Here is a 9,826-nt window from a genome sequence, read left to right as displayed (position 1 = left end):
AAGAAGGGAATTGTAAAAGACGGCATATTGCCTGTTCATTCACTTTATTTTTAGTTGATTCCTACTCAAGGGGCACATCAACAGGTCACCCTATGACAACGTAGCGATGCGCCATGTCGCCATATGCTGCACTACACCACCATAACAACCACGTGATTGCCAGCTATGTCACTGTAGCGGCACGCTTCCCGGATATAGTGTACCCCTATGGTGACATAGCAGGAAAATCTAAGCATGTGCCACCCATACCACACCATGCTTTAGTATGAAGCAACATTGCTGTACAGTGATGTGTAGATGCGCCCATGGTGACACAAGCTTCCTTGCCCCACCGTTATGCATCTCTATGCCACTAAGCAACTCAGGGGGACAAAAAAAAAAAGTCTGTTTTGGTTGTGAGTACACACATCTTGAAAAATATTTCTGTGTTTAAATGAAAGTGCCATTGTCCATTAACCGCTATGTTACCATGTCTGTATTTTACCAGCCATAGAAATGTGGGACAATCTGTAAATTCTCTTTTTGGGAAGGTGCTTTTGGGTTTTTTTAAATTGTCTTAGATGTCCAAAAAGAAACAGGCACTCCTGCAACAAGTGGCTATTGCAATTCCTTGTCACTGCCTGAAAACTATCATGATCATGCTGCAGCTCTGTGTCCTTTATATGCCTTCAGCACTTTATCATACACAGCAGAACCTCGCTAAGTTGCACCAATGACTGGAAGACCCATTGTAGATTTTTTTTGTGAATAACTAAAGAACAAATACAGCAACAAACATGTACTTATTTATTTTTTTTAAGTGTAGCTAATTTTAAATTATGATACTTCAAGCATGCTGGTAAGTGTTATGTAGAATAACTGTAAAATTAATGAAGTCTTAATAATAAGAGACCTCACTACAGCACTTTGCTTAGAAGTGGATGAGGCTGCAGGTTCTTTGTATGAGTGTGTGTACGTTACCTGTTCTGCAGATTACCGAGGTTCTACTGTCTCTTTTTACAAGGATTTCCAATACAGATTAAATGTGTGCAGCTGACTGCACAGGGAGGTTCCAGTTTCTGTACATACAGTAATAACAAGAGCAGGCGAGCGTATGAGAGAGTGTGCACGCACAAGAGACCCAGAAGCAGGCTTTAATGTGTTCAAAACAGGATTTGCTAGTTTGTTCTGTAATATATTTAGTGAACTCCTGGAAGTGTTACAAAACACTGAGTTTTGCAATAAATTTTTTTTCATAAAAAAACTTCAGCTCTCTTGTGTGATCTCTTTCCCCCCCCCAAACCAGTGTGGCACCTAGTTGGAAAAAACCCAAAACCACAATACACCCTTCGTTATGACTGAAAGCCTCGATTGTCAGAAGGGCCTTCAGTGATTGATTCTTCTTGCACGCTGCTTTCCCACATTCAAGCAGCACGTTGCCATTCCTGGAATGAGCAACCATGAATTCTCTTACAGTAACTACGTGTATGCTGGCAGATTACTAATGTTCACTTATGGGCAGTGTTAGTCTGAGGAAACTCTTACCAGCATAGATCTTGGCATAAATCAATCCTCATTCTGACAGATAACTGTACTAGCAACATGTTTTTAGGCACCACTGTAGAGAGTTTATAGACCATCATTTTAGATACCAAAGCTGCTGCTCGGTACATTCACAACCATTTTACTCTTAGTTGCTCAGGGCAATATCCATTGAGCCATCCTTACTCTTCTTCGTTCTTGTTCTATTAACTGAAGTCAAGTCTTCCATTTTGCTCTCCAGGCAATAGCTTGTTACCATTATAGAGGCTATCAGGGAATGTTGCTGTCACTTTATTCAAAGTATCATTGCTCTTCTTCTGGGCAGCTATCTGTAAGTTAGGGTGTGACTTGGTTTCTTTACAGTCCTGGAACAGAAGTGGTTACCAACAGCTGGTGTCTTCTCCTGTGAGGCACTGCCCCCAACACCAATACAGGCATACCTCGTTTTATTGCGCTTCGCAGATGCTGCGTTTTTTTACAAATTGAAGGTTTGTGGCAACCCTGCATCGAGCAAGTCTATCGGCACCATCTTTCCAACAGCATTTGCTCGCTTCGTGTCTCTGTGTCACATTTTGGTAATTCTTGCAATATTTCAAACTCCAATTTTGAAAGAAGTTCTACTGTGGGTAAAATGCTATCAAACAGCATCGCATGCTACAGAGAAATCTTTCGTGAAAGGAAGAGTCAATCAATGCGGCAAACGTCATTGTCTTATTTTAAGAAATTGCCATAGCCACCCCAACCTTCAGCAACCACCACCCTGATCAGTCAGCAGCCATCAACATCGAGGCAAGACCCTCCACCAGCAAAAAGATTACGACTCGCTGAAGGCTCAGATGATGGTTAGCATTTTTTAGCAATAAAGTATTTTTTAATTAAGGTATATACATTGTTTTTTTTTTAGACATAACATAACTTTTATATGCACTGGGAAACCAAAAAATTGATGTGACTTGCTTTATTGCGGTGGTCTGGAACTGAACCCGCAATATCTCTGAGGTATGCCTGTACATCCCTTCAAGTTGGGGCACTTCAACAATTACTTCTTTTAACTATGATGATATAAAGTAAACTCGCTCAAACTTGTCTAGTCAATCAGGCTCCTGTCTGCCAAATACAGATGAAGGTAGTACTACTACTCAGGTAGGCTCCGGAGCGGTGAGAGACGCGCGGGTGAAGCCCGCAGAGCCCCCTGCCGACCCCCAGCACAGCCGGAGGTGAGCGAGCTCGTGGTGGGAAGGGGTTAACTCCTCGCTCCCTGGGAGGAGGCGGCTGCCTGGTGCAGAGCGGGTCCAGCCCCCGCCCAGGCCCCTACTTGGCCCAGCCCCCCAGGGAGCCGCGCGACGGGAGCTGCGCAAACAGGCGCCCGAGTTAGTGCAGAGTTTGTGCAGGGGAGGGCACGAGACCCTGCCTGCGACCCCCCCCCCAGCCGTAGCCAGCCTACCAGAGGCATGACATGGATGGGCACATGTCGCACCCCGAGGGTCCCCTCGGGCTCTGCGGCTCCCCCACTGGGCACCTCAGAGATGGCCGCCCAGACGGAGCCCATGGTCCCGGGCTCCACGCAGACGGGGTCCCTGGCTCTCGGCTGTGGGGGCTGCCTGTCCCTTTTTCAGGCTCTGGGGCCCGGGAGCATGGCCCCCTCCCCGTGCGGGGTCTGCTCCCTACTGGGGTCTCTGGCGCGCCAGCTGGAGGAGCTCCAGGCCACAGTCCAGAGACTGCGCGCCATCAGGGACTGTGAGCAGGAGATCGACTCCTACTGCCAGGCCCTTCTCCCCCGGGACCCGCAGGGGAGAGCGCCGTCTCCCTCCGCGACTAAGGAGGACTCTGGGACCTCCCGCTCTGCCCAGTCAGGGGCATGGACCAAGGTGGTCAAGGGCCCCAAGGCCCCTGCCTCGCCGGAGCTTAGCAACAGGTTCGCTCCTCTTGCAGCTCCCGCAGGCAACCCAGGCTCGACCGCAGCTACTGCCCAAGACAAAGCGTAAGGTGTTTGTTGTGGGAGACCCCATCCTGCAGGGCACTGAGGGGTCAATCTGCCGCCCCGACCCCTTAGCCCGGGGAGTCTGCTGCTTCCCGGGGGCCCGCATCCGAGACATTGCGGAGAGGATCCCGCAGCTCCTCCAACCCACAGACCACTACCCCATGCTCCTTATGCACGTGGGCACCAATGACACGGCTCGGAGCACCCCCAGCCAGGTCATGAGGCACTACAGGGATTTGGGAGCGGGGCTTAGGGGTCTGGGAGCTCAGGTGGTGTTTTCGTCCATCCTCCCAGTCTCGGGCTATGGGCTGAGGAGGGAGAGGAGGATCCACGCGGTGAACCAAAGACTGCGGCGCTGGTGTCATCAGGAAGGCTTTGGCTTCCATGACCACAGCCCGCTCTTTGGCGAGAGGCAGCGAGCTGCTGGGAAGAGATGGCCTCCACCTCTCCCCGCTGGGGAGGAGGCTCTTCTCAGCCAGGCTGGCTGACCTGCTCCACCGGGCTTTAAACTAAGCCCGCTGGGGGATGGGGGGACTACTGCCCCTGCTGGCCCGCTGAACAGCCCTTGCAAAGCCAGCGGACCAAGGCGCTTAAGGGGGCACTTAAGGGAGCTCACCCCTGCCCCAGCCCTGGCACAATCTGTGGGCAAGGCAAGAGCCCCCAAGGGCACACTTGCCTGCCTGTACACTAATGCCAGGAGCCTGGGCAACAAGCAGGACGAGCTCGTCCTCCTGCTCAGTGCAAAGAAATATGATGTCACTGGGATAACGGAGACCTGGTGGGACTCCAGCCATGACTGCACCACGGGGATAGAGGGCTACACCCTGTACAGGAGGGATCGTGTTGACAAAAGGGGTGGGGGTGTAGCTCTCTATGTCAAGGAAAGCTACATGTCCCTGCAAGCTGGTGTTGGCGACCGGCATGGACAGCTAGAGACCGTCTGGGTAAAAATTCGTGGGGAATAAGGCACAGGGGACACAACGGTGGGAGTCTACTACAGACCTCCCACTCAAAGTCCCGAGCTTGACCAGGAGTTCGCCCGGGAACTGGCTGAGGCCGCTTGCTCCAGGACCTTGGTTGTCATGGGTGACTTCAATTACCCGGACATCTCGTGGGAAGATCACTCAGTAAAATCCGAGTGGGCACAAAGCTTTCTCTCGTGCGTGGATGACCTCTACCTGACTCAAGAAGTCTATGGGCCAACGAGAGGCAAAGCGCTGCTCGACCTGGTACTGGCTACGGGGGACGACCTAATCGGCGACCTAGTGATTGATGGGAAGTTGGGTGACAGCGACCACGAGCTGATCACCTTCACCATCCGCCGTAAAGCTGGCAAGTCAGTCAGCAACACAGAAGTCCTTGACTTCAGAAAAGCCGACTTTGACAAGCTCAAGAGGCTAGTCGGTCAGGCCCTCAGGGACCATGACCCCAGGGAGATGGGAGTTCAAGAAGAGCGGTTGCTTCTCAAGGAAGCGATCCTCAGTGCACAAGCTAAATATATCCCAACACGGAGGAAAGGCAGCAAGAAGGCACAGCAGCCCTCCTGGCTCTCCAGGGACCTAGCGGACCTCCTGCGGCTAAAAAGGAAAGCCTAGCTTTCCTATGACCCCAGCTGACTTCCTGCCCTTTGGGCAGGGGGCTGGACTCGATGATCTCCCGAGGTCCCTTCCAGCCCTAATGTCTATGAAATCTACAAAGGATGGAGGACGGGATTCACCTCCAAGGAGGATTACTCCGCGCTGGTCCAGTCCTGCAGGGAGCAAACCAGGAAAGCCAAGGCTGCAACTGAACTCCAACTAGCTTCAGGCATCAAGGACAACAAAAAGTCCTTTTTCAGATATGTGGGGAGCCGGAGGAAAAGCAAGGGCAATGTTGGACCCCTGCTAAACCAGATGGGGCAACTGACACCCAGGAAAAAGCCAACCTATTAAATAGGTACTTTGCGTCAGTCTTTCATCAGTCACATGGGACGCCCATGCCTGCTATGGGACAGGGAGATCTGGGTGAGGGGAATCCCCTACCCTCCATCAATGCTGACCTCGTGAAGGAACACCTTGAGAAGCTGGATACCTTCAAGTCAGCCGGCCCTGACAACCTGCACCCCAGGGCACTCAAGGAGCTGGCGAGCGTCATAGCCCAGCCCCAGGCACGGGTCTTTGAGAACTCCTGGCGCCCTGGTGAAGTGCCCGAAGACTGGAAGAAGGCCAATGTGGTGCCGATCTTCAAGAAAGGGAGGAGAGTGGATCCGGCTAACTATAGGCCCATTAGCCTGACTTCTATCCTGGGGAAGATCTTAGAAAAGTTTATTAAGGATGCCATCCTTGAGGGACTGGCCCAGGCTAACATCCTAAGGGATAGCCAGCATGGGTTTGTTGCGGGTAGGTCTTGTTTGACCAATCTCATTTCCTTCTATGACTAGGTGACCTATCACCTGGACAAGGGAGAAGAGGTTGATGTCATATATCTTGACTTCAAAAAAGCTTTTGATCTGGTATCCCACGATCACCTCTTGGCCAAACTGGCCAGTTGCGGCCTTGGCTCCACCACGATCCGCTGGCTGGGAAACTGGCTCCGTGGTCGGACCCAGAGGGTAGTAATTGATGGCAGTCACTCATCGTGGTGCCCTGTAACCAGTGGGGTCCCTCAAGGCTCTGTCCTGGGACCCATTCTGTTCAACATCTTCATTAATGATGTGGACATTGGAGTCAGGAGTGGACTGGCCAAGTTCGCCGATGACACCAAACTTTGGGGCAAAGCATCCATGCCAGAAGATAGGCGGGTGATCCAGGCTGACCTGGACAAGCTCAGCAAATGGGCAGACGAGAACCTGATGGTGTTTAACACCGAAAAATGCAAGGTTCTCCACCTTGGGAGGAAAAACCTGCAGCATCCTTATAGGCTCGGCAGTGCTACGTTGGTTAGCACTACAGAAGAAAGAGACTTGGGGGTCATCATTGACCACAAGATGAACATGAGCCTGCAATGCGATGCTGCGGCTGGTAAAGCGACCAAAACGCTGGCGTGCATCCAGAGATGCTTCTCGAGCAAATCCCGGGACGTCGTTCTCCCCTTGTACTCGGCCTTGGTGAGGCTGCAGCTGGGAGTACTGCGTCCAGTTTTGGGCTCCACAATTCAAAAAGGATGTGGAGAAGCTTGAGAGAGTCCAGAGGAGAGCCACGCGCATGATCAGAGGTCAGGAAAACAGATCTTACGACGACAGGCTGAGAGACATGGGACTCTTTAGCCTGGAAAAGCGCAGGCTCGGGGTGATCTGATGGCCACCTACAAGTTTATCAGGGGTGACCACCAGGATCTGGGGGAACGTGTGTTCACCAGAGCGCCCCAAGGGATGATGAGGTTGAACGGTCACAAACTCCTGCAAGACCGTTTCAAGGCTGGACATAAGGAAGAATTTCTTTCCTGTCCGAGCCCCCAAGGTCTGGAACAGTCTGCCAGCGGAGGTGGTTCAAGCGCCTACATTGAACACCTTCAAGAGTAAATTGGATGCTTATCTTGCTGGGATCCTATGACCCCAGCTGACTTCTTGCCCTTTGGGCAGGGGGCTGGACTCGATGATCTCCCGAGGTCCCTTCCAGCCCTGATGTCTATGAAATCTATGGATATACAGGTCTTTCAGCTGTCTATTGTTAAATGAGTTTGAAGGAAATATTTGAAAGGTTTGGGAGGTTTTCAACAAAGAACTTATTTCTAAAGTATCTTAGCTAAATGGGCATTCATAAAAGTCAGTAAAAACTTCCTATTAGATGTTACCTTGTTGGTATTCGATGTCCTGATCTACCAGGTATCAAGTTGGTCAAAATAGGCAAAACCTGAATTTCAAAAAGTTCCCTTTTTTTTTTTTTTTTTGGCTTGCAGAGACTGGAAAGAAGAGCTTCCAGGCCTTATTTCTCTCATCTGAAAAGAAATCCAAAGCTAATTTTTCCCCTTTGAAAATTTACCAACATAGGAACTTAAGTAAGAATGGTCTTAACAAGCAAGCCAAAATTAAGAGGAAAAAAACAACAAATTATAGTAATAACCTACATGGGAAAAATCTGGAAGGAAAGACTTGCAGTGACAGCTTGCAGCACAGCTAAAGGATGCCACATCTCAACCATCCATCCCTTATTTCCAGAGTAATTAATCATTCATTTCTTTTACAGCACCACAAGATAGTGCTCTTAGTTTTTACTGAAGTGCTGCATTAACAACAAGTGCAGTCTATTCTTTTCATAAGGTTTTGCCTGTAATCATCACTGAGGGCAAATCATGGCTCATCTCTAGTTTCAGTGTAGAAACCGAAGACATCCAGGTTTGGGAAACTTCCACTACTGGATAAAGTGGGGAAGAGTTCCCTCTAGTGTGCTATGCCCATAGGAGGCACAGGGAAGATTCACAGAACTTGGATGCTGTCAATCTGAGCACCCACCTGCATCCAAAAACGTTGAAACTACTATTGTTTTTGAGTGCCCTCTAGAATTACTATGGCAAAAGAAATTCCCCTCCTGTTTCGCTGCTTTATTCACAACCTAAACACAGTATTTAAAGAGTTTGGCTGCCAGGTCAAACAAATATTTAGTGCATGCTCTCAGAAAATTGCTTCTCAAATTTCCTTAAGTCAGCTTTAATAAAATCAGATGTGAAGTCCAACACTGGAGCTAGCAAGCTGCATTTGTAACAAGTCATGATAGTGAGCAAAACTGAGTGACAGTCCAGGTTACTCTAAATCATTGGTTTTGTCACAGAAGCCACAGCCATAAACACCAGGTTTATCACACACGCACACCTCCAGAGGACAGATCCAAAGAGGATGATTTTCTTTACTTTTACCTCCATCAAAACTCAGCTGACACCGCTGCCCTTCATCGTTGCGCCCTGCCCAACCGCTGCTGCTAGCCGCGGTTCCATCAGGCAGCGCAGTTGAGACGCGAAGCCACCGCGAGGATGGACACGAGTCTGGAAACAAATCATCTGGACATTCAGAGCAGCTGTGCTTCCCCAGCAACTCCCCATACACAGCTTCAGCAGTCATTTTCTTGCTCCTCCCCCAAAGTGAACAGTGCAGAGCACCTGCCTTTTATATTTTTAAACATATTCTTGCCCGCCCAAGGTCATCAAAACAAAGCCTTTGAAATGCTGTAAAGGAAATCAATGTTTCACTTCTCATCATTAAGGTTGTTGGTTCCTTTTTTGTACCACGCTTAGAGCCAGGTTTTACTAGGTCCCAAAATGGCCCCAGGACCAAGATCCTTCTGATTTCATAGAAACAGATCACAGAAGAGGAGGGCTGGAAGGGAGCTCAGGAGGTCACATCCAGTCCAACCCCCTGCTCAGAGCAGGACCAGCCCCAGCTACATCATCCCAGACGAGGCTTTGTCTAGCCAGGTCTTAAAAACCTCCAGGGATGATGCTACCATCACCTCTCTGGGAAACTTGTTCCAGTGTTTTGCTGCCCTCCTAGTGAGAATATTCTTCCTAACATCTAACCGAAACTTCCTTTGCTGCAGCTTGAGACCGCTGCTCCTTGTTGTGTCATCTGTCAACTTACATAACTAGCTGCATTTCCTGTATTGCAGCTCTCCTAGCCAAGAAAAGGTGGATGAGGATGGCCAGGGGCCCTGGTTCCACACTAGCAACCCACAGAGTTGGCTAGCCACACATGCAGAGTATAGTTTAATTGCTTTACACATAGAGAAATGCCTTCTAGATAGCAATGGGCAGAGCGCCGATATGGGAAAACCTGCAACGGGTACACTGAGGACAAGTGGAGCCCCTTGCATCGGGTTAGCACACTCAATAGCTTTGGCCACCTCTGTAAGAGCTGATACGGTGAACAACCAGCTGAGAGGAGCTTCAGCATGGCAGCCCTCTCCCAGTTCTGCACCTGATCCCAACACTGAAAATGCTGCTTCCTCGGACGACCTACCTTTCAGACAGAAGGAAAAGAGAGAAGAGTGGGGAGGTCAGTGGAGCGAGGACACAGAGAATGCCTGGCAGGGCAGGAGGATATGGCGGAGCTGCCAATTTAAGGGTAAAAGGGGATGGGACCCCTGGTGATGGCAAATGAGCCATTGGGGGAAGCAGGGAACAGAGAGGCACACATCCCCTGGCAGTGAGGACAATGACATAGAAAAGAGGGAAATGGACGGCACATGGAGCTCTGGCAGGGGGGACCTGGGACCCTTGGCAGGGAGAGGGAAGGATACCCATGTAGGCACTGGCAGATGGAGATGGGGGAGCTGGAAATACAGTCAGTTCCTGAAATTGTAGAGAGAGAAGTTGGCACAAAAGGGAGCTTTGGGTATAGCACGGAGGGCTCTATGC

At 50.1% G+C, this 9,826-nt stretch overlaps 1 protein-coding gene across 2 annotated transcripts in view; it reads right to left on the bottom strand.

The window, feature by feature from the left end:
* AMZ2 (archaelysin family metallopeptidase 2) overlaps positions 1-9,826 on the bottom strand; it is a 43,573-nt gene that overhangs the window by 19,444 nt on the left and 14,303 nt on the right. The gene's annotated exons all lie outside the window — the stretch shown is intronic.

The sequence above is a fragment of the Crocodylus siamensis genome, chromosome 8, assembly GCF_052110815.1.
Source record: "Crocodylus siamensis isolate JL-2025a chromosome 8, ASM5211081v1, whole genome shotgun sequence".
In the NCBI taxonomy this organism is placed as follows: Eukaryota; Metazoa; Chordata; order Crocodylia; family Crocodylidae; genus Crocodylus; species Crocodylus siamensis.
This window is presented reverse-complemented; position numbering and strand designations above follow the sequence as displayed.